This window comes from Condylura cristata, unplaced genomic scaffold (genome assembly GCF_000260355.1).
Source record: "Condylura cristata isolate star-nosed mole 26May11 unplaced genomic scaffold, ConCri1.0 scaffold00012, whole genome shotgun sequence".
NCBI classification, from domain to species: Eukaryota; Metazoa; Chordata; class Mammalia; order Eulipotyphla; family Talpidae; genus Condylura; species Condylura cristata.
The window spans coordinates 36880789-36905910 of NW_004567113.1; the positions used below are offsets into that span (position 1 = coordinate 36880789).

General features: G+C 40.3%; 1 protein-coding gene across 4 annotated transcripts in view; it reads left to right on the forward strand.

Annotated features, from left to right (window-relative positions):
• APBB2 (amyloid beta (A4) precursor protein-binding, family B, member 2) overlaps positions 1-25122 on the forward strand; it is a 304616-nt gene that overhangs the window by 61783 nt on the left and 217711 nt on the right. Inside the window, exon 1 of one of the 4 annotated variants that reach the window (XM_012724125.1) lies at positions 17537-17586. The exons of the other annotated variants lie outside the window; for them this stretch is intronic. The gene's annotated coding sequence lies outside the window, so the exon portion shown is untranslated. Of the gene's footprint in view, positions 1-17536; positions 17587-25122 lie in introns of those variants that run through there. 4 annotated transcript variants of the gene reach the window in all.

A 25122-nucleotide genomic window follows, 5' to 3' on the forward strand; every position in this document is an offset into this window, starting at 1 on the left:
ATCCAGTCATCTACTTTTGGGCATTTGGGCTGCTTCCATGTTTTTCCAATTGTAAATAAAGCAGCAATAAACATGGGGTACAAGTATCTTTTTCAATCAGTGTTTTTGTGTCTTTTGGGTAGATACCTAGGAGTGGGATTGCTGGGTCGGACTTTTATTTTTAATGTGAAAAAATATATAAATGCCAGAGATATGTCTTTTCTCTGATATAGAACCCAAAGCTGATTTCGGCCACCATGCTTTATTGCATATTAAAGTTACACTGTTGGATTTCAAATGTGTTTCTGCATTTCCATTAGTAGGCCAAGACATGCCTCCTAGCCCCTGAACTTTCAGTTCTTCAAGATGGTAGATCTGCTTCCTGCTGGCAATCTTGTTTGTAATCTTTTTATTTCAAACTTGGTAGATGGACTTGATGGGAAGCCACTCGTTTGTTTTCAGGCTGCTTTGCTTTCCCTGTTGTCCTTTGGTTGATAGTGTTAATTCATTAAAAAAAAAAAGTATTCAGAAAGCAACATAAAATTATCTTTGTTATTCTTGATTTAAATGAAATCATAGGTAAGCTTTTTTGTATCTCTAGAACCCCAGAAATGGGTATCATGAATCTTTTAACTCAGTCCTTTAAATCTTTTGTTTCTGTTTGGTGTCCTTGGGAAATATCTTAGTAACCTATTCACCTGTGCAGAGTATAGTATAATGTTTTAGGAAGATTATGGTCTTGTTTTTCCGCAGCAATTCGAAACAAAATAAGGCTGGGCCAGGGTAACCTCTTTACTGCCCTTCAATGTGAATGGAGCCTTGTGTTTACTGAAGTCAGGGGTCCAGACTGATTTAGCTACTGAAGTCTGAGCTGTGCAATTATGTTTGTGAAGCCTCCAGCCAATTTATAATCACTTGGTGGGAGATGAAGCAAAATCACATCTACTCAGCTATTAAAATAAAGATAATATCTTGCCATTTGCCACATGGATGTGCCTTGAGGGCATTATGTTGGTCAAATAGGAGAAAAACAGATGTCATATGACTTTTGTCATTTGTGGCGTGCAAAGGAAAAAATGACAAAAGAGCAGACGAAACAAAAACCCCAAATTCTTAAATTGACGATACAATGGTGGGTACCAGAGGGGATGCAGGGAAGGAGCAGGCAGAGACTGGCTGGAGGTGGATGGTGACTAGGCATATGGTGATGGGTGGGCTCATATACACAGGTGCAGAGGTGAGAAACTATGCACTGGAAATCCACACAGAGTTGTAAACTCACTTGACCTCAATAAAGAGAGAAAGAATCCTATCAACTTAGTCATATTCAATCAGCCAGTCTAAGAATAATGAGAGTATATGGAACTGCTTTCATTGGGAGAAACTACATTTTTGTGTAAATCTAAAATCAGGGTGTTTATGCGGTTGATATATTCATAGGTTGGAATATGGCGGGTTTTAATTTTTTCTTTGTGTTTTTATGTCAAGTAATATTGTTTCCTTTGAAAGCCCTCCAAGATAGCATACTTGAGTGACATATGGTCAGTTGTCATTTATATTCATCACTGATATAAGAGCAAGTAGTAGTTTCTTAGTTCTGTAGTGTCCTGTGGTGACTAAAACATTTACTTTGATCATACTGTCTGAATGAAATGTATATTTATGACATAACTGTTCAGAATTTCTGAAATTTCCAAATTGATAATTACATGCTAATATAAGGCTTGATCCTCAGTTTCATTCATAAACAAAAACAGCCAATTGGATATATCTGCGTAGGCAGTATTCAGCCCAGTCATTTATTAAAAAAAAGTGTCAGCATTAGTCAAGCCTGGATTAGGACATGACTATGCGATTTGGTAGCATAACCTTTGTAAAAAAATGAAGAAACTGCTTCTGTTATCATCGTGCAGCTGAAGCTTTTGAGATTTTGGAATCTTCATAGCTGCTCTGTGCTTACTTTCATAAGGTGATTTTCTTAGATTTAAGGTCACAATCTTAAGCCTGTGGCTTTTTTCTTGTGTCTGGGTAAAGAGTGACCGGACCTGAGAAAGTAAGAGGGCAATTAATGACTGCCAAAACCTTATTTCAGAAGTAAAAAGGGTGCAGTTTCAACCACAGCTTTAAGTCCTTATTGATTCTAAAATTGGGTTAAAACATAATCACTGATCTTGAACTAGGTTTTAATTTATGTGTGGTAAGAGTCACTGAATTTGTCACTTAGCTCAGTGCAATTTAGTTAAATTCCAAGAGAATTTGTTAAGTTTGTTGAATGGAAATAATACTTGTAGGTGCTGGAGGAATAAAAGGAAATGTACTAGGTGTTGGGGGTTGGGGGCAAAATACAAGCCCTCTTGTCTGCTGAGTATTGAAGCATGTCCTAAGTCTTTAATGGGAAATGGGTGGGAGTTTGGTGGGTTCATTTAATTTTCACAGCAATCCTATATGAAAGATAGGATTCCTGTTTTATAAATTAAAAAAGCTTAGAGTCAGAGATCAAATGGTCTTATTCAAGTCTCACATCTACTAATTTAAATTTGTGATTGTTATAACTCATGAGATAATAGGCTCAAAGTAATATCTGATGAATAGAATGTTTTGAAATTTCCAAGGACAGAGTGGTTACTATGAATGTAGATTAATCTGGAGCAGTGGCATTTTGTGGTTTTGATAAATGAGTAGGAGGTAGAGGTGGTGGTTAGCAGGGGGGAGTTTTCAAGCCTTGGTACCTGAGGAGAATAGCTAATGAAACCCTCATGCTGAAATAAAAATGCAGAGGACATTCTGGAGTCTTAATCTCACAGCCACACATTCTGTCCACTTGCTGTGAGTTCCCAGAGATGTCTAGCTGTCAGAGGATGGCACTCTGGGGAGTGACTTAGAGAAGGTGGAAATAAGCTAAACTTTGGACCCCTCTGGTTGTTGCACCCTCACTCCACACTCTTGGTTGGAGCCTTTGAGTTCTTTGCACTGACCACCAAGGGGCCACCCTACAATTTGACAATGGGAGGGACCAAATGTTCAACTGTGACGAGCCTCTGTTCAATCTACTGCTTTCCTGATAATTTCCTAATAATTCATTTGGCATGACTCAGTTAAGTATTTCTATGGTCTAAATAGTTGTGACCCTGGCAGTTTCATGTGAAATCCCAAGCCTTGAAGATGATGGGATAAGAACATGGCTTTGGGATAAGAACATGCTTACATCAGGAGGATGGTGCCCCGATGAGGTGACTCCTTAAAGGGGCTTCAGTGAGATCCTTCCGCCGTGTGAGGACAAAGCAAGAATTCCATCTGTGCCCCAGGCTCAGGGCCAGCACCAGGACGCAGCCATACTAGTATCTTCCCCTTGGACTTCTGAGATCTCGAACTGTGAGAAATCTACTTTGTTTATATGCTGCTTACTCTATTTTGTTATAGCAGCCTGAATGGATTAGGTACCCAGCAGATGGTATTCTCCAAGCCCTCTTTTTCCCCCTCCCTGCCTTGTGTCTTAGACAAAGAATGTAGTAAAAAGTGAAAGGTCAGCTACACGAAACCTTTTCCGAAGCCCTAATTGCCAGGCTCCAGCTTTGCCATGACTCTGGTGTGGTTCACAGACTGCATTGTGGACAGGCACTTGGCGTGGTCTGTGATGGACTGACTGGCAATTCTGTGATGCAGTTTGAGATAAAACAGTCAGTTATGGTACTTGTCACAACATAGGCAGAAAAGGGACTACTGTTTTGAGATTAAATTATCTTCTAATGTGGATGCCATTGGAGAACAATTTGGTGATAGTATTTCAAAACTTAAAATCACCAGTAATTTAAAAAAGATTCACTTAACACTATGTCAGAATTTTTGTACAAGGTATAGAATAGCTTATTTGTAATGAATGAAATAGCTCTCTATGTGTGCTGATTTGTAATTATAGAAACACACATATAATGGCAAGATGTTTTGTAGAATTATGTGAATACCACTGCCTTCTATATACATTTTTTAAAGACAGTACATATGCTGATATGTACTTCCTCCCCAAACAGACAAACTATTTTTATATATTTCACATTGTTTTATATTATATACTTGTTTCTTCTAATGTTCTTTATTCAGTCTTGTCCTCTTGATATGCAGAGGAAGTAAGTAATTTTGGTAGGAAAAGTAGTAAAGTATGTGCTAAGCCAGCAAACCTTCCCTTGAAAGCTTTTTAGTTACAACATTGATTTGAGAAAGAGAAGGAAAAACGAAGATGTTTACCAAATGTGATTTGAAGGACAAAGAATCCCATCTTGCTGAAGTGTGTCTGAAAGTGTACCTTTATGCTCAGTTTGTTTGCTTTAAATATGAGCTTTGGACTAAACTGTATTTACTTTTCAGGCCACAGGCTGGAGGTGGCCAGGGAAGTCTTCAGAATCTGATTGCTAATCAGGAAAACTGTTTGCTGAGAAAGGCCTGCCTGTTTGGACTAAAAGTAATGACTGATCCACTGATAAAGCCAATGTGCCTTTTAAATATCTTTTGACTTCTGTGTCCAAGATTTGGCTTTTTCTCTTAATTAAAACCTTCAGTGTGGGTCATAGGTCAAAGAAGATGGCTCTCCCAGATTCTTCCAATAGCAGTAACTGTTTAACTCTTGTAGGCTGAAAGTTAGAAACTGATGGATTTGCCTATGGTATGATTTACCTCCTTTAATAGCAGATATAAGACAACAGTTTTTCTTTAGAACGTAGGAAACGGTGTGGTCTAGAGAATAAACCCATTGTAATATTTCATGTCTGTACATTTTTCAGTCTCTCATACTTGACATTTCATCTTAAAAAATCAACGAAGCCATATAATTTTCCTAGTTTCAAAAAGATTTTGGTAAATTTTTCCCCCTTAAAATGGTTTGATAAGTAGCTCAGTGGACTTAATAATATTTATTTCTGTCTTAGCTTCCTTTTCCTTTGTGACTTTTGCATGGATGCCTGACTTTCTTACATGTGGACAGGGCAGGAATTACAATCCCTGTGTTTCTAACTACTTGAACAAACACTGCCTGCTGCATAGGACCATCTCAACAACTGTGATGGAGTAGTGGACGACACAAATGTTTAAACTGTGCGAAGGCTTAAATTGAGATTGAAGACATTTAAATAATATTGTTTGGGGCACTGCTTTCAAATGGGCTTTGGTGATCATTTAGTTATAGGATTTTAAAATGTTACATTTTGTTGATGATACCCTTAATCACCACCTTGGGTTGAATGGAAGTTTTATTTCTATAGGTTTTTTAAATTCATTTTGATATCATGAGGAGGCATTACAGATGAACACAGCAATACATAATCCTTCATGCAAAGAGGTGAACATTTACATCAAAGGCACACATGGAATGAGAGTTTTTTTTATACTTATATTCTGTTATGGTGAATGTCCTGATTTTGCCTAGTGTTTTGTCTTTTTGCAGTTCAAGTTGTTTATAAAATGTGAGCTGGCAGCTGGCTGCTGCTTAGAAATCTTTTGACTATGTCCAAAGCCACAGACTTTTCCTTTATGATTGGATTTGATAGATAATAAAGTTTTCGTAAATGTAGTGAAAAATGATACATTGCCCTTTTTTTTGTAATTAAAGTCAGAGTCATATTGGCACACCGTGGAATGGAATGATGTCCCTTCATTGTAAAAGTAGGCGATTTTCCAAAATATGAGTGTTGAGTTGTTGGCTTATTATGTCTGACCTCCGGCACTGGTAAGAATAAATGGAATAAATAGAAGTGACAGTGTTCCAGCAGGGCAGAGGGCAGAATTGTGTCCTACCCCAAATTTGTAGGTTGAAATCCTAACCCTTGGTACCTTAGAATGTGACCATGATTGGAGAAAAGGCTGCAGGAGGCAATTTAGTTAAAATGAGGTGACTATGTGGGTCCTAGTTCAATAAAACTGTCATCCCTGGAAGACCAGGGAATTTAGACACAGACATACACAGTGCAGGGGGAGATTCTGGGAGGACATGGCCAGAAGTGGCCATGTCCAAGGCAAGGAGAAAGGCTGTGGGAGTTTTTCTGCCAGCATCTTGCTAGCAGCACCCTGCTTTTGGACTGAGAAATCTCCATTGTTTTGCCCTGGGACCTTCTGCAAGCTGATCCCAGCAGAAGCCACGGTTGCTCAAGAAAATGTCTATGTTTTGTCTTCAGCATCAGAGACCCCTGATGTCTGGGGGAGGAAGATGCAGTGGTGCCTTGGGATTTTTTTGTTTTTGTTTTTTGTTTTCTAGTGTTTTCGTAACCGCTGCATGGATAGGCAGGCCACTGCTGTGATGACTCTCCGGCTTCTTCATTCATTTCTGATCGTCGTTGTGTGAAGCTGAGTGCCTTGTCAGCATTTTCATTTCCCTTAGAAACTCAATTAAGAATGAGATGGAGCAGAGGCTCTTATCTTTCTACTTTCTATGATTTGATGTCTCAATTCCACTGATGTGGATAGTCTCCGTCTCAGCAGAACGGAGGGGATTCCTGCTGAGACTGGGCAGCTTTGGGGATGGCTGCCTTTGGTGTGATCGGACCATGGATGTGAGATGGCAGAGTTGTTAGTCAGGTCTGCTTTCTCCAGGGACTGTCGCTGGCAGCTTGGAATCTAAGTGAAGCTTAGTTTGATCCCTGGTCTTCACAGTAGATCTGTTGGGTGTGTTACTTCCAGTAGGAGTTGGAAAACTATTAACTTCTTTTGGTCTGTTTATGTGAATTTGATTTATTTGCAAATTCTTTAAAAATCAAAGATTTCTCATGCAGCGGTCTTTGAGAAAGCATTTAAAAGTTTCATTTCAAATTCCATGAGGTCTGCTTTGAAATGGGCAGGGCAAGTAGAGAGTGTAGTTAATTAGGTTATAATAAGTTTGGTTTTGTTCCATGTCTTCTAGGGTTGAAGAAAATGAAGGGTATAAATGTTGAGAGTTTTTCTCTTGAATTCTTTGTTTGATCAGGTTTCTAGGACACCCAACATCAGCTTATTTAAAACATCTGGCCCCTAAAGTGAAGTGTTCCTGACCTGACTGTGTATCTAGGGTCAACTAGACATCTTTGATGTTAGTTAGACTTTTCCCTGTGTCTGGCCTACTCCTCAGATATTGCTGAGGGATTATATACGAGCAATGAAACTAGCTTTATAATGCAATGGACAGAATATTTTGCATCATTATGGTGTAACATAATGGGAGATGGTCCTGTCATCTCCCAGCCTGGCCTTCTCAGCAAATTTTTTGGTTGGTGGGGACAAATGATCCTGAATTCTAGCAACACCTGCAATCAAAATAGTTCTCATTCCAGGACCCATAACTGGGTGTGGGTACTGAAAGTACTGGAAAGTACTAGAAAGCAAAACATATGCAACACATTGCAATCATAAAGCATTATACTGGAAACTGCCTTGCCCCAAAAGCATGGAAAGCCATCCTTTTCTCTTCACCCTAAGACTTGTTATAGTTCCCCTTTATGATAGTGGAAAAGGAGAAGGATGAAGCTTCTGCACTAGGGTGGAAGCAGAAGATACTTATATGAGGAAAAAGATGCTGTAGAGCCTATGTTGGAAATAACCGTCACCTGGGCTCCCAGAGCAGAGTGTGGTGATATCTGTTCACACAAGCAGACTGCTTATGCAGCCTATTATTTTTTATTAATTAAAGATACCCAACAGATTCCTAGATCAGATTATTTTATCTATAGAAAAAAAACCAGATTCCTAGATCAGATTCTTTTATCTATAGAAAAAAAATCCTTAGAAAGGATTTAAACCAAATATGCTGATATATGCCCCCCCCCCAGCCAGCCATGGCAGGAATGATTAGAGAATAATCCTACATAACACCTGAAAATTATATGAAATTCATATTGCAGTATCCATAAATAAAGTTGTATTGGGACACAGCGGTGCTTGTTTATTTCTGAGTTGTGAGTGGATGCTTTCATGCCGTGGGGAGAGTGGTTGTGAGAGGCATTCTGTGGTCTGTAAAATGTACGTTATTTATTGTCTGGTCCTTTACAGAAAGTATTTGATGCTTTGGCTTAAAGATCATTGAAATTTATTCATATATTCGATTATTTACTGTGTACTCTACTGGTTTTGAAGTACAGATGGAAAAAATCCTCATGCAGGATGGCCGATTATTTCATAAACTCTTCTTTTAATTTAAGCAGACTCCCTTTTATAGCATCTCTAACAGGCCACTGGACACGTTCTTGGCCATTGGAAACCGAGTTGCCGTCATTCAGACACCAGGCCAGCAGCCTTTGTTATTTTCCCTCCTAACCAAGTCATTCATTCACCAAATGTTTAGTGAGTGCTGACTACTTAGGGAATGTGCCACACAGTGTTCTAGACATGGGCGAAGAGAGTTCCGCCCAGACGAGATGCCTGCCCAGAGATCAGGGGCCCTGCCTTTTCCTGGAAGGATGCTATAGGGTGTGTGTACTGCAGCAAGATAATGAGCACAATGACATGCATCAAAGGAAGGGGCAGATCTTCGAGCAAGAAAGGGTTGTTGAGAGGTGGTTTTGGGGAAAGGCTGCCTGGAGCTGTTCCTGTGAGTGAGAATCAGTGATGGGAATACGAAGGAGGTGGTGTTCTAGGTGGAGGAGCGGCTGGGACAAATCCTTGAGGAAGAGTTTGGGGGAGGCGTTTGAGAAACAACAAACTCTTCCTGAACTGGGAACAGAACTGATGTGGGAAGAAGTTCAGTTCTGAGAGATGGCAGAGGTGGTTTTGAGCAGAGAGCTGACCTGGTCAAATGCACATATTTAAAAGGTTCTCTCTGTGTTAGAACCATATCAGACTTAAAAACTCCTGAACAGCATAGGAACCGTTACAAAATGAGGATCCATCCTACAGAATAGGAGAAAGTATTTGCAAATAATTTATCTAACAAGTGGTTAATATGTTGAAACTATATAAGTAATTTAAACAACTCAATAGCAAAAAACAAAACAAAACAATCCAATTAAAAACTAGACAGAGGATCAGAATAGACGTTTGTTCAAAAAATACATGCAATGTCCAACCGGTACATGAGAAGGTGCTCAACAGCATTAATCATCAGGGAACTGCAGATCAAAGTCACAGTGAGGTATCACCTCACACTTGTTTAGTGTCAGAAAGACAAGTGTTGATAAGGATATGGCAAAAGGGGGACCCTTCACACCTTTGATGGGAATATAAATTGGTTTGGCCACTGTGGAAAATAGTAGGGAGGCTCCTCAAAAAAGTAAAGCTATCCTGTGATCCAGCAGCTTACCTCTGGGTACATATTAAGGAAAAAACCCCAAAACACTAATGCAGAGAGATACCGGCCCTGCCATATTCACCGTAGCATTATGCATAGTAGCCCAGATGTGGAAACTATCACCTCCGTACCCCTTTTTGGATGAGTGGATAAAGAAAACGTAGGTGATCTATTTTCCCATCTATCAATCCATCGATCGATCTTTCAGTCGGTCATCCATCCGTTGTCTGTCTATACACACATAGTGGAATATGATTCAGCTATGAGAAAGAGTGAAATTCTGCTATTTGCAACAGTGTAAACAGACCTCGAGGGCATTATGCTGAGTAAAATAAGCTGGATAGAAAAAAGAGATGCTTCATATGTCACTTATAACTTAAAAAATAGAGGAGTGAGCAAACTCAGAAACAGAGTCTAAAAGTAGTTGCCAGGGGTGGGAACCAGGGAAACTGGCGTGTTTGGTGAAGGGTGCGTACTTTCAGCTATAAGGTCTGAGGAGCTAATGTAAATCTGAAACTGGTGACTAGTCAATAGCAATGTATTACAGAATTGAAATTTGCTAAGAGAGTAGCACTTGACTATTCTTTCAAAAAAATAAATGTGTGATGCAATGTAAATTAATTAGATGATGGACTTCTTTCACACTGTATGAATGATAACATTATGAGGTACATTTTGAACATTTTATGCTATTTATAACTCATTAAAGCTGAAAAACATGACCATGTAAGCTACGTATCTATTTCCTTCTTTGTGTACTTTTTTTTTTTGTAGATCATGACTCTCTGTGACTTAATAAAACCCCCCAAAACATGTCAGCACACCAGCCCAAATAGTTAGCTTTAAAAGGTTCTGAACTATTTTACAATGGCTCATCTTTGACATAATTGGTGTGGGATTTTCATGAAAGTGAGGTCAAAACAGTTGTAACTACAAGGAATTATCTTGTTGAGTATTCAAAGGTTGTAGTTCATGTATCAGCCCAGGATTTTGGAAAAAAGGTGGCACATTCAAATCAGGAGCGGAGGTGCGGGGGACTGTCAATGCAATGCGTGGCCGGGGCCTTAGTGTCCAGCTCCTCCCTGTGGGCCTGAGGGTAAGGAGGAAACCATTGTGGGGACACAGAGCCCTATGGAGTGGCTCACCTTCCAGAATGTGAGAGAGCCTCAAAGGAAAGGGAGGGAGCCCACTTCCTCCTTCCTTCTGCTCTCCTATGGGTGCCCTCTGGGGGGACCTTCTCCACTGACCCACATCTGAGAGTGGGGGAGTCTTGTTAAATGGTCCAGCGTGGTGGAGCAAAGATCAGAGTGAGAATAGTGAGAGGAGCATGTGGAATCTTAGATCTCAGGAGGTACTTAAAAAAAAAAAAGATTATTTATGTATACACAACTAGGGTACAGGCCTAAGGTGCAGGAGCAGTGAGAGGATTCACCAGAGGCAGCGTGGGGAGTAGAACAGGTAGATCTACTGAAATACATTACCGAGGGGAGCAGCCAGCAGGACAGGAGAGGTCTGCTGCGCCATGTGGGTCAGCTCCCTGGCTGGGGATTGAACTCATGGTGAAGCGGCTGCAGCTAGCTTCATAATGCTGTGCTTTAACCTGTTGTGCCACCAAGGAGGGCCGCAGGAGCAACTTTTTGAGTTCCCGACTCTTTTGCTAACAGCCCCTCACGCCAACCGGGCCCACAAACACACCAGAGCTTGACACAGGTGTATACACACCACCCATCTGGAGGTGCCCTCTGGGGTTCTGTGCCCCCTCTTCTGACCAGGGCAGCAGAGCAATGCATGAACTGTGGCACTGAGGACATTCCCGATTCTGTGGCTCTGAGTCAGATTGTGTACCCGTGGATATGCAGGGAGGGGTCGGGATCACTGTCCTCCCATCTTTCATTCTGATTAAAAGATCAAAGCCCATGTGTTACTGATGGTAGAATGAAACATTCTGTTTTTTAAAAGGCCTCATTTGTAGTTGGACACAGAAGGGAAAAACACAGTGAGGCAGGAATTTAAAACCAGTTTTAAATTCAATTTTGGTTATTCTGGTTAAACACAAACAAAGCCAGCATTGAGTTTTAGCTTCTTTGATCCATAAATGGTTTTAGTTTTCCACCGCTGGACTTATTAACATTTTGAAGACACAGAAGTACCATTCAGTGAACTGCAGCTTTCAGCCACTCTGTGACGTCCGGCCACCCTGGAAGCCACTGGTTTCCTTTCAGGCAGGAGCCACTGACTCTGAATTAGTCACTCTATGTGTGAAGCCAGGAGCTTTATATTTCATATTGGGGCAAAGAAGAATTTAAAAATTATTTGATCTTTAAAAAATATTTGAATTTTCATGTAATTTTGATTCTAAGAATCAAAGGTTCTAATGACAACATGGTTAACCTGGCCAACAAGTAAAAAGGGCCCTCCCTGGTGGCCCAGTGGGTTAAAGCGCAGCACCATGAAGCTCGCTACGGCTGCTTTACTGTGAGTTCAATTCCTGGCCCTGGAGTGACCCCCAGGATGCAGCAGACCTCTCCTAACCTGCCGGCTGTTCCCCTCAGCAGTGTACTTTGTTGATCTGCCTGTTCTGCTCCCTTCTCTGCCTTTGGTAAATCCTCTCACTACTCTGGCACCTCTGGCCTGTACCTCAGTTCTGTATGCAGAAACAAACAAACAAACAAACAAAACTGGACCACACCAGTGAGCTCAAGTGCTGTTTTGTCAACAATGTCCCTTTTAAGAGGAACTCAAGCAATAGATAGTGAACCTGATTTTTCTCTCCTCCTGTTTGGAGGTGAAAACCAAGACCTGTGGTGTTCTCCCCAAATGTGCATGGGCACCTTTTTGGGTAGACTTTTGCCCTTGGGTAAGCTTTGTTAGCAAATGGTCAATCAGGCGGTCTTTGGGGATCACCACTGTGCAGGTGTCTGTTAACGTGGGAGCCATGACTCTGAGTGAGGCGATGCCTTATCCTGGATTGGTGCAGATAGTTCTGTTTGAGGTTGGATGTGTGACCAGATATAAGACCTGCACAGCAGGAGCCCCTCCAGGGAAGTGAGGAGTACTGTGGAAAATTACCCGGATGGGGCTGGGAAGAGCAAAAACAGCTGGTGTTGAGCTAGACCTTGAAGAATCCTTCAGTGGAAGGAAGTCAACAGTGGTATATTTGAATGAGTTCTGACTTCAATTCTAAGCCTCAATTGCCCCCATCTATAAAAATGATGTTATCTTTACCACCCATATCACAGTACTTTTATGGGATTCAATTACAAAATATTCCACAAACAGTGAAATGATCTCGATGTTGTTACATATTATTGTGGTTCGTATTATCAAAAGGTGTCTATTAAATATTTACTTATCTGTGATATTCTGTGTCCTTCCTGACTCAAGTATGCTTTTCTAGGAGTTTGATCCAAAAAAGAGTTATGAATCAGTGCCTGACATAAAGAGAATATATGGAACATAATAGAAAAGGGTATAGAAATAATATAAACCGAATAAATAAAATAAAGTTACTGTGACTCACGGTGATTTATGAGGCTAATTCTGCCTAGGAAGTTTTTTTCTCTGGAAATGTAGCAGACCTCATGCATGCTGGGGAGTCATGTAGTGCAGTGGAGACATATCCCCGGTGGGACATCTGAAGGTCGTTTCCTTCGTAGGGAAGAATCTGGCATGGTGGAGTATGTAAACTTGCATTTGAGGAGGCTAGAGAACTTGGGAATTGGGACTCTCACTTTTAAGAAGAAGAAAACAGTCATTAAAAAAAAAAGCAAAATCCAACCTTCCCTGGTGGTACAGCAGGTTAAAGTGTAGCACTGCAAACAAGCCACAGCTGCTTCAGTGAGAGTTCAATTCCCAGCCCCGGAGGTGACCCACATGGCGTGGCAGACCTCTCCTGACCTGCCCGCTGCTCCCCTCTGCAGTGTACTTCATCGATCTGCCTGTTCTGCTCCCCACTGTCTCTGGTGAATCCTCTCACCGCCCCTGCACCTCTGGCCTATACTCCAGTTCTATATGCTTAAATAAATAAATCTTTAAAAAAAAAAAAACAAAACAAAACGCAAAATCCCTAGAGGCTCTGTGAGACTTACTTTATGAACTAGTTGACTTAGACAAGTAGGTGCAGTGATTCCTCCCTGGAGGGTATTCGATGAAAATGCAGTGAATGAAGCTGGACAGCTGGAGCCTGGAAGGTGTTAGTGTCGTGAGGGGAGAGATCTGAATCTATGAGGTAGTTGAACAACACGGTCACCACATTCGTTGGGCAAGCCTCAGTCAAGTTAATTGAATCGGTGGTCCAAATTATCCCTGCCACATGTTTCAGCAACACATGGATGCTGTGTGGCGTCCCTGGCTCATTCTGTGGGACGGGTGTACGAGGCAGCACATGAGCCAGGCACACAAAACAACTGCATCGTCACAGTCTTTCTCCCTTTTTAAAAACACCTTTTTCCCCCTAAAGGGGAGTTTTAGATTTATAGAAAAATTAGCAAAATAGCACAGGTATATAAAAATTCTATACCCTGCTGCCTGTCTCCTTTCTTACTAGTATCTGACATGATGCTTCTTTCCCCTCTCACTTTGACTCTCATCCCTGCCTCTTCCTCAGTGCCATTATTGTCACGTTGATTCCATCTGTGTTCTAACCCAGTAGTTCAGCATCATGATTACTTCTTTATAAAATCTTATTTCTGTTCAGTTAAGAGAAATAGAAAATAAATGTATACCCTATTATATTAACTAGTACACTATGGTATTTGTTACCATCAGTGAAATAATACTGATACCTCCTTTGGAACTCGTCTGTCATTGGTTCAGATTTCCTTAGTTTTTATCTAGACCAGACTTGTCCTTTTTTGCTCACCACTTTATCCTGTCATGTAGAACAACAGATATTGGCTGAGCAAGCAAATACATAAGACGTCCTGGCTGCCCTTGGGTGGTTCTGAGGTCGCAGGGAAGGGTCAGGCCGGCATGAAGGACACCACACTCTTGCTGAATAGCTTGGAAGCACATAGGGTTAGGTTTGAGTGAAGCTGGCAAGTTCTCTCACTCACCGTGGGGCTTGAGTGCGTCCCCAGCCTCTCTAAACCTGTGACAAGAGGGTGATGATAGTCCTCACCTTAGAATAGAAGCAAATGAGGATTAAATGAAAAAAAAAAAAAAAAAAAAAAAAAAAAAAATAGTGGGTGAGAGGGCCTCCCACCAGGTGCTCTCAGTAACTGTTGGCTTTAGCTTTTACCATAAGATGGCATGTGATCAGTGTGAAGAGAGACCACAGTGCACCGGATGTCAGGAGAAGGGTGATGTATAAAGTTGGGGGCATTAAGAATTTCCTAGAGGAAGTGGTAGTTGAGGTGAACCTAAAAGAATATGTCAGCTTTCACCAGAGGAACAGTGGCTGGAAGAAAAAGGCCAGGTTGAGTGGCTATAATACAAAATGGTACAGAAATGGGAAGGCAGAATGCTGTCTTCTGTAGGAAAGAAAAATAGTTAGAGGTGGGCCATATCTTTAGTAAAGAAGGACCAGGAGGAGAAACTGTAAGGTAATTGTTTGTGATCAATAGTTTAGATTTTTAATTCTATAAGTTTTCAACTGTAGAAAAAAAGGAAAAAAATACCACAAAGAACATCATAGGACCCCCATCTATTTTCAAATCTTAGCATTCTTCCCGATTTATTACATTTTATAAATTTACATATATTTTTGCTGAGCCTTTTAAGAAATACATTATAAATATCATTAGAGTTTATCTCTAAGTACTGTATAACATGTATCTCTCAGAAATGAGAAAGTTACATAAACAGTCCCATTTGGCACTCAGCAAAATTGTCAGTTTTCCCTGTATGTCATTTAATATTGGCCTGTAGTCAAAATTTTCAAATTTGTCCCCCTAAATCCTTAGCATTTAAAAAGCAATTTAAAACCAGAATTCAAGCAAAAGACCATCTACGGTATTTCATTGATTATCCTACTTCTTCAGTGTCTGTAATTCTGAAATCCCAGCTAACATATTAAAGAGTTTTTGACTTTGGAGCACTTAGAATGTATATTTTTTCCTACTCACCAAGCTATCGACGATGCAATTCATAATAAAAACAATACTAAGTTTCAAGAATATAAATATATTTATATGGATTTAGATTTCTGCCATCAAGCTGGTGGTGTTGATGCCAATTTTGAACCCTCACGTGACTCCTTGATAATAATTCAGCATGTGGTTCCTTGCCATGAGTGGTCCAGCACTAGGCTCAAGAATCGGTAGAGAAACCACTCACTGTATCACTATTTTCTGTTCAATGGAATATCGAGAGAGAGAGAGGAAACCCACACTTCATAGACTGTATAGACACAGGGTGATTTTTTTTTTCTTTTACATAGTTCATCACTTCCTCCTTAAGATAGGTTTTTGTCCTAGAGCCTTTGGCTTTCTGTGTATATAACTGCCCACCTTGTCAAAGGCTCTTGTATCAAACTCTTCCCTATATTCTCTATATGTTGAAGTCTCCACACTTGGTCTTTTCTTCTCTATCTACTTTTATTCCTAGGTAACCTCATGCTGCATGATTTTGACACCTTCAGTACATGAATTCACATATTTACACAATGCTAGATCTCAACTCTGAATTTCAGACTAGTTACTCAACACTTTCTTGGATGTCTGCTAGCAATCTGAAACTTAACCAGAAATTCACTCCTGGTTCCCACATATTCCTAAAATTCAGTTGGGCTCATAGTCTCTCAGTTTTAATAAATAACCTATCTATCCATCTGGTTATTATTTGTTGTAATAATAAGCCCTGATAATACTTTCACCTTTACCCAGTTCATGATCTCTTTTGGTCCATACTATACTATGAGATATTATAATTTCCATATTGCAAAAGAAGAAGCTGATTCTTACTCCCCCCCCACCATTCCTTATAGTCCTTGGAGACTTCCTCCCCTTAGCCCCAGAAACATCACTTCATTTGCTAATGTCTGCTAGTTTTTCTAGGTTTTGCTTTATTGAATTGTCTGTTGTGTGAGTCCAACTTTTATCTTTGCCATCCTGACTTTATTTGCCAAGTCCCTCAAACACCTTCCATTTTGCTCTAAAGGGCAACATTTCATCTTTCCTTATCACTAACTAGTATTTCATTGTGTAGATAGACTTCACCTTCTGGATCTAATCCTCAATCACTGGGCACTTAGCTTGTTTTCATGTCCTCACCATTGTGCATAATGTTGCAATAAGCATCGGAAAGCACATAAATATTTGAGTTGGTTTCATGCTCTTCAGCATGATGCCCATGAATGGGATTGCTGGGTCATCTGGTATTTCCATTGTTGTTATTATTATTTTTGTTTTGGTATGTGGTAACTCCAGATTCTGTCCAGACTGACTGCTCCAGTTTACATTCTCATCAGCAGTGTAATAAGTTTCCTCCTCTTCCATTCTCTCTAGCACTTATTATGGGAAACCTTTTTAAAATGTACTATTCTCATGGGTATGAATGGTATCTCATTGTGGTTTTGACCTGCATCACCCCTATTAAAAGCGATGGTGACCATTTTTTTCATGGGTCTATTGATCTGACCCAGGTGATTTTTTATTTTTGACTCCTGTTGTCTATATCAGCCTTCTAATCATTAAGTTTCAGTCCTTGCAAGTAACTCCATAGTGAGTTTCACAACATCTCTTTAAGGCAAACAGTCAGGGCTACACGTAGACTTGTAGTATGAATAACTGAAACCTGTGATGGGATCTCTTCCTGGAAGTGGGAAGAGAATTGGGAAACAGGATGCAGAACTGAGCCCTGCTGTAATCCTGCTTCACCACAGGACAGTTGTGTGCTACCGCCTGTGTTATAAGCACCTAGAAATGGGCAAGCGCCTGTAACTGCTCCCCAAACTCTTGGGGAGTTTGTTAGAGGGTAGGGAAGTGAGTTGCCAGGGCTGCAGCTTCTGCAACTCACCTACAACTCACCCTGCATCCAGGAGGACTTGCCGAGTGTTTTCTTACACAAGTGCACCCTTTAATTGCCTCTTCCTAATGATCTCACCTGTTAGGCTCTGGAAGTGGGGCTCCTCTGAGGATCATTTCTCCCTTGCAGGTGCAAGTTTAATTTATCCCACTTAGCCTGTTGGGGAATCTACCCACCTGGGTAGATTCATTTGCTGGGAGCAATGCATTCCACCTCCCTTTCAATGTTCCTGGGGTTCTGTTGACCCACTTGGAAGGGGTTCAGTGCAGTCCTGCTTGTTTTTTCTTTTTGTCCTAAATTTGGTTTGTTTTTACTGTATTTGCCTGACTGCATTTTTTCCCTTTCTTTTAAGGGAAAGGAACCTGAGAAAAAACAATGCTTGTGATGGTGACTGCTTGTTAAGGGTAATTGCTGTTTTATGTTAATCTGCATGTTAAAATGAGTAGATCCGGAATTCCAAAATTCACCAACCTGTTATCTCCCAAGGCTAGCCCTTTAAAGTATTTGTTCCTTAAATGTAAAAAAGATGTAGCTAGGCAGAGTGTAACTGTCCAAATGTACTGTTTTATATGCATGTATACAGAGAACATTTAAAATTTTTATTCCACCAGCAAGAGTCATTTTAGAAATTTTGGAAATTAGAGAAAAGCAGAAAGAAGGAGCCAGAAATAATGAGCATTAACACTCTGGCAACTTATGTTTAATCATTTTAGTCTATTTGTTACATATCTTTAAGTGGGCATAATTTCACTCCTAGCTGTCTGGATGTCTGGACCTTTTTGCTACTGAAAAATGAGGTTTGGGACCCTTCCTGGTGACGCAGAGGGTTAAAGCATAGCATTAAGAAGCTAAAACCACTTCAGCATGAACTCGATCCCCACCTGCCCCAGAGGTGACCCACAGGGCATGGCAGACCTCTCCTGACCTGCCTGCTGCTCCCCTCAGCAGTGTACTTCGAGTATCTGCCTATTCTGCTCCCCACTCTGTCTCTGGTGAATCCTCTCACAGCCCCTGCACCTCTGTGCTGTACCCCAGTTCTGTATGCATAAATAAATAAATCTTTAAAAAAATGAGGTTTGTAGTTAACAGCATACACATCTCTTGGGGAGTTTGTTAGTTTTGCAGAATTTCGGGCTCTACTCCAAAAAAACTGAATGGTAGTTTGTAACGAATGATGGAAAATGCACTTTAACATTTGGAAGCCCTGCTCAGAACACAGCCGGGGCCTAGGGCTGCAGGTGAAGTGGATAGGACCCAAGGGGGCTGAGACCCACTCTCTCCACTCTTCATTTCCACACTGTCACTCTTCCCTAAAATAATCTTCCTTAGGATGTGATAAACATGAAAATTAGGTTATATTTTTTCGGCAAGGCACAGCAGCCCTGTTGAGAAGCCCACCTGTCTCGTGCATAACCATTTCATTCAGTGACCATTCATTAAGTGCCCACTGTGTTCCAGGCATCTGTGTGGAGTCCTGGGCCCGGCAGGTGGAACTTGTGTGTGCTGCAGTAGAAACAGTCAGGGGCACAGAGGAGGAAGAGGCTGGCTTTGCAGGGATGGGAACTGGAAGACAGAAAGAAAAATCATCTCTGGGCTGTCTAGAAATATAAATCAGCGAGTGAGTTATGAACCCTGCTGGGTTCTGGAGAGAGCAAAAAGTTGCATAAAAAGATTTCCATTCCATCAAGGATCATGTGCTTAATTTAAGGACAGCTGACAGTGTTTAAAACTGTAAGGAACAATGCATATCAGGTTGTTTGAGTATAGAATCAGTAGACCAGGTCTGAATATCAGCTTTAATGCTCTGTGACTTTGACAAGCTACTTTACCTGCCAGAGTATCCAGTTCTTATGGAAACTAGGGGCAAAATGATGTAAACTACTTCACAGAGTTATAGTAGCCTAAGAATATCGAAACATAGCCATGCACTTGCCTACAGTGAGTCTGGCATTATTGCTGGGTGGCAAAGCTATTTTATAAAGTGTCCAGGGGACTCCTACAAAATAAATCCTGATGCCCTGGCTCAGCCCGCAGACGTGATGCACTGGGTGGGAACCTGCCGAGACACCCACAGTCCTAAAGCACCTTGGTGTGTTCGTGCAAGCCTCAGGTCTGGGGTCACAGTCTCCCAAAAAGCTAGAGGCCTTCTTTCTCATCCTTGGCTGTCCTTGGGTGGGATGTGGGGAAAAGTACTGAGTGCCATAAACAGAACTGTCGAGAAAGAACGGTTAAGAGCCATTTCTGCCTGGAGTGTGGACCAGCAGGGCCTTCAGCATGCGTGTAAGGAAGAGTGTGAAGAATGGAACAGAAATCAAAGCTGAAACTGCAGTTTTGAGGTTCCTTAGTCTACAGTAAGAGGCAATAGAAAAAAGAGGTCAAGTTTGGTGGGAGAATTCTATTTCAAACATGTTAAGTTTGAGGCATCTACTTTAAGGCCGTGGGTCTGGGAGCTTGTTTGCTTCTGGGAGCTTGTTTGCTTCTGGGAGCTTGTTGGCTCTTGCCCCTGGCCAAATCCTGAGTAACTGTGCAGGAAGCGAGGTGCTCGGCTTTCTCTGGATGTGGGTTGCCAGTGTGAGTCTTGCAAAGGGACACTTTCTGGCTAATTGGAAATGTCTACGCCACACACAGGGGTTCTCGAAGCGAAGTTGTTAAACCTTGAGACTGCTTCTTCACACTGAGTGGAGGAAGCAACTTCTCTGTTGCTGTTTTTTACCTACTGTCCTCTTCTGGTGCATTTTTCTTTTTCAATTTTCTTCCTCCCAGTGGATAACCATTAACTGTTTTAGAAGAGAAATGATTTGGAAAAAGTCTTTTTGGAAAAGTAGGGTAAGTGCTTTAATACCAATATACTGTTTTCCTATTTATGCCATTATTCTGTCAGCCATAATCTTTCTTTCTGTTGTCCCTTTACATGGGATTGATTGAGACTATATGTAGTCATGGTTACTGGTTTTGTTTTTTTTTCCTTCTGTTGTGACTACTTGGCCACATAACTGCTAACAGTTTGCAAATGTGTTGTCTCTTGTTTTTCTGTGTCTTCCTCCCCCACCCCCTACCCCCAAATGAGAGGAGGAGGCTATGAAAAGTCTTTGGATTTTTTACTGGAAGTGGCTCAATGATGCAAAAGGGGAAGTGAGATGGTTCCAAAGATCAACTTAGGTTACTTGGAATCCTGCCCCTGGGGTGACTAAAGAGTCTGAGAAAATAATTTATGCTGGCTTTCCAGGTAGATTTTGAAAATTGGTTGCCCTTTTTTTTTTATATCTGGTAATGCAAAGAGAGTGTATTCCCTTAAGCTATACATATGCTAATTCTTAAAGCAATTTAAGAAATACAGTTTCCATATTGCAAGTCCCTTAGTGCACTTTTATTTTCAGAGTCAGTATGAGGTATGTGTAGACAGCTCGTTTTGCATTTCTTCTTTTAAAAATTAAAATTTGTATTTTGAATACTCGTAATTGAATATAGGATCTGAATTACTTGCTGCTTATATTTGGTTGCTAATTATTCAAGGTGTTGTGTACAGCATTTTAGCAGCAACTAAAACACAAAAGCCAGGAATTTCAGTGTTATTTTCCAAAGTAATCAACATGCTTTTGATAAAATGATAGTCTCTGAGGGGAATCTTGAACTTGAACTGACTGATTTTTTTTTTGGAACTCTCTGTCTCCTTTCTGATGGCTTTTCATAGATAATACAATTATTAAGATGTTTGTGTGCTGTTTGGTTTTTACAAACAAAACATGAAGCTAGTAGCTTTGTTTTCATTTCCTAGCAAATGCTTAAAAGTGCATGCAAATTTGAAACAAGGATTTTCTTTTTCTTCGTTTTTTGGTGAAGTCAAAACTTTTGAATAAAAAAATGAAGCAAGACAACAAAGACTACTGCATCTATACTTTGTACAGAAGAACACGGTTAGTATTCATATGTGATTTCCTCTTGTTGCTTGCAGACAAATCATGCATAAACGAACGTGAATTTCCAGTGATGCCTACATAGGCCCCTCCTATACCAACCTTAAAACAGTCACATGCTTTCTTTCTAGTAGGACTGAATGTACTGTAATGTCTAGGGAGCAGTGTGCTTACTCTCTCCTAAGTAGAGCTAGGACAACGCTGAGAGGAGCATTTGACATTAGAGTCAGCACAGCTGTGGAAGTGCTGGCAGTCACAGTGTCAACAATAACAACCGATGCCTGTTGGTGTTTGCTGAGTTCTGTGTGTTTGTCCATTATGACAGTCTACAGCTGACGGCCTACAGGAGCAGCGCTTCTTGCCTCCTAATTGAACCATTTTTCAATCCTTTGTGGCTTTTAAATGAGTTTGTCATGCTTCTTAGAGTTACATCCAACATAAGGCTCAGAATGGATGAGCTCACGGAGTGAGACTTTAGGTTATGGTTGAAAACTGTGACGTCTTTTTTCTCTACATGAATTTTTTAATCTTACTAATGAGCTCTTACTTAGGTATTCAGTTGCAGGATTGCTGGAGAAGTAACTTAGATTTTAAGTGAGATGATTCTCCCGGAGAATTTTTGGATTTTCTGTTTCACTAGGAAAAAAAATTAACAGGACTAATCATTCTCACTTCCCTGCAAAAGTGAATGTACTTAAGTGAATACAGCTGAAGGTCATTTAAACCTTATTATTGTTTAATAAGTCATTTAGACTTATTATTGTTCGCTTCTATTTACACCCACTTCTGGGTTTGTGAGATGAGCTCGTTGGAAGGTGGAGCAGGCAAGTGTGATTTCGGGACACCTTTCTTTTCAAGCCACAGCATAATTAGAAGCACAGATCCTCACTCTTGCTTTGCATCACTCCATGAGGACATTTTGGTCATGAACAGTGGTCAAGAAACCTTGCTGGTTCCTACTTTAGGAACTTTAATAAAAAGCTGACAGATCAAAATACAGTCTAGATTTAGCAAGCCTTGTTACTGCTGTTCTGAAAGAAAAATAACAGCTCATTATCTACTTGTCCCAGTAAAATCTGTATTTTCACTCGTGCAGAGACTTTGAATAGCAAATAGGGTGTTTTGATTTTTAATTTCTAATCTGACTTTGAATTTTAACTTTTGATTTTGAGTTTCTGGATGTATCTGGACTGTCTCATCTCACTGAGTGATTGCTCAATGAATTAACACACTTTGTGGGCAAAGGGAGCTTGAGCCTTCTGAGCTTTGTTCCAAAGACCTGGGCGAAGTAAGTAGTTTTCCAACTTACTCTTTCCAGTTGATTATATCGTTAGAAAGTTAACAAGGGGTTTGTGAGTTTTCTAGTGTCTTTTCTGGCTTAGTAAGTTTATATGCTGTCAAGGAGAGGGACTCAGCAGGCCTTTTAAAAATACCTTCAGGAGATTAGAGTAAACTTGTGCATTGGGCTGTTTCTTTTATCAGGTGTGTGATAGGTGAATTATAGTTTAAAGCAGTATATTGTAATTGGACAGAACAGTGAGATCCGTTTTCTGAGCTGCAGGTGTTTTAGATTCTCAGATAGTTGGGATAGGCTCTTTGGTTCTGATTTTTTAGAACAAATGACATCCATTTGGTTCTTGTACGAAAAGGAAAACCCACTTGGTGCTTGTCTGAAAAAGAATATGAATAAGTAGAGTCACTTATTCAACTGATAGTAGAGTACAACTATCAGTGTCATTGTTTTAAAACTTTCTTCTGGTACTCTAGGTATTCAGATTGAGACACTTCTTTGTATAAATGATTTTATCTTTTAGGAAAAATTGCTCTTTTTCTCTGATATTTTGGAAGATAAGATAAGTCTTAAAAATAGAAACATCAAAAAAATAGAAACATCAATTTACATTTTTTGTAGTTGCTACTTAGAAGTATGATTTCTTTCTCTCTCTCTCTCTCACTCACACAAACACACACACACACACACACACACACACACACACACAGAAATAATGTCATTGACAGCAAAATTGTTTGCCCATTAAATTATGGGGATGTTTTCTAAACTTTATGCCTTGGATCTTTCAGCTCCTCTACGTTTCTGACAGTGCTGAAACATGTAGAGGAACATTTCAGTTCCTTTACGTTTCTGACATTGCTGAAACATGTCTTAAGACAAAACAAGGCAGAAAAGGACTTTGCACTGGTAGTTCCATAGTAGCATTAAATATTAAGGTCAGTTTTTCTTGCTATATTGTACTTCCTGTAAGTTTACTTACAATTAAATTATTTTGTAGTAATTATAATAAAGTTAAGAGTCATTAGAGTATGAAGTTTATTTAAAGTTAAGATATTTGTACTGAAGAAATATTATACACCTTCACACACTGTATACATACACCACAAATACAATTCCAGACAACCATCAAATAAATCTCTGTTAAAACAGAAATGTGTTGAAAGCAAGGACTGTGTAACATTTTTTTGTTACCGTGAAATATTTGCAGTAGTGAAGTAGTCTTGTCAGTGAGATTTTCATAAATGATAGCAATTTATTAGTTGAATTTTGTAGTCTTGTAGTCACATGTTAACCTTAAGATAAAGGAAATCCTATACAGTGCTGTTACTCTTGGGATATTTAAAAGAGGATTATGTTAGAAGTCACCACTCTGACCACAGAAAGGCAATGAAAAGGGCAAAAGATTAATTCTCTGGGCTTCAGTATCCAGATATTTGCTGTGGTGTTTAGCTGGGAAACCTAACTTTGCCCCAGAAAGTAAGCTACTGAAACTGCTTTTGAAATAATTTAGCATCTCTTTAAAGTTTAATATAGTCTCTGGTGAGATAGTTTCCATCCATCATAGCAAAATATTCCCTTTGTGACTCTGTTGTAAAAGTTCTTTTTCCGTGTTGCAGCGGCAAGGTGTCTGTGGGGCTCTGTTCGCAATAGTAAGTCAGCGACAGCCTCAGTACCGGAGGGACCTTGGCAAAAAGATCCCTGTTTACTGGAGCTGGTACCATAGATGGATATTCATATGCACCGCTGGGTGTTTACTTTTCACCTCTGATTTCCAAAAAAGAAGTGGGAGGTTATAATGCATAAGAATGTTCCACATAAATCTCATCCTGAAGGACTAGTTTTGTAGAAGTCAACATTAAGCTAGAACATGGGATAGAGGGAGGAGAGGAGGGAGGCCCACACGATTTTCTGTCACGAGGGATGTGCGCAGCACTGTAAAGACTTCAAAGGGGGTGCTTGAGTGGATTGGTGATTTTTTTTTTAAAGATTTATTTATTTGTACATACAGAACTGGGGTATAGGCCAGAGGCTCAGGGGCGGTGAGAGGCTTCGCTAGAGACAGAGTGGGGAGCAGAACAGGCAGATCAACGAAGTACACTGCTGAGGGGAGCAGCGGGCGGGTCAGGAGAGGTCTGCCGCACCATGTGGTCTCCTCCGGGGCAGGCGGGAATCGAACTCACGCGGAAGTGGCTTTAGCTTCTCAGTGCAGTGCTTTAACCCGCTGCGCCACCAGGGAGGGCCGGATTGGTGATGTTTTTAGGGAAGGGAGTGCAGAGTTTTAGGGAAAGGGGCCTGAACCCAAACAACCTTCACACTTCTTTATGACTCCCTAGTGTTCTGTAGAAATGTGTTTTCAAAATCCTTTCATTTGGCATTAGTAATATTGTCAAAGTTAGGATTGTTTTAAAATAAAGAAGGAGCTTGTCTTCTATTATCCTATTTAATACATATATGTTTATTTTAAGCTAATATCCATAGAGTATGTACCATCAATTTTTTTATAATCCATTTTCTGTTTAACTAACTGGCTATTCATGAGAATAAGTATGTACTTGCAATATCATTTTTAGTGAATGTGAAGTAATTGGATCTTAGCCTTTTTTTTTGGTTTCATTTTAGCCTGTTCTGGCTTTCAGTTAGAAAGAAATATAAATATGTGAAATATGTGGTGTAGGTTTTCATTTGTACACAGAGAATACGTTAGGATTTGCCTTCTGTAATTTCTGTAGTGT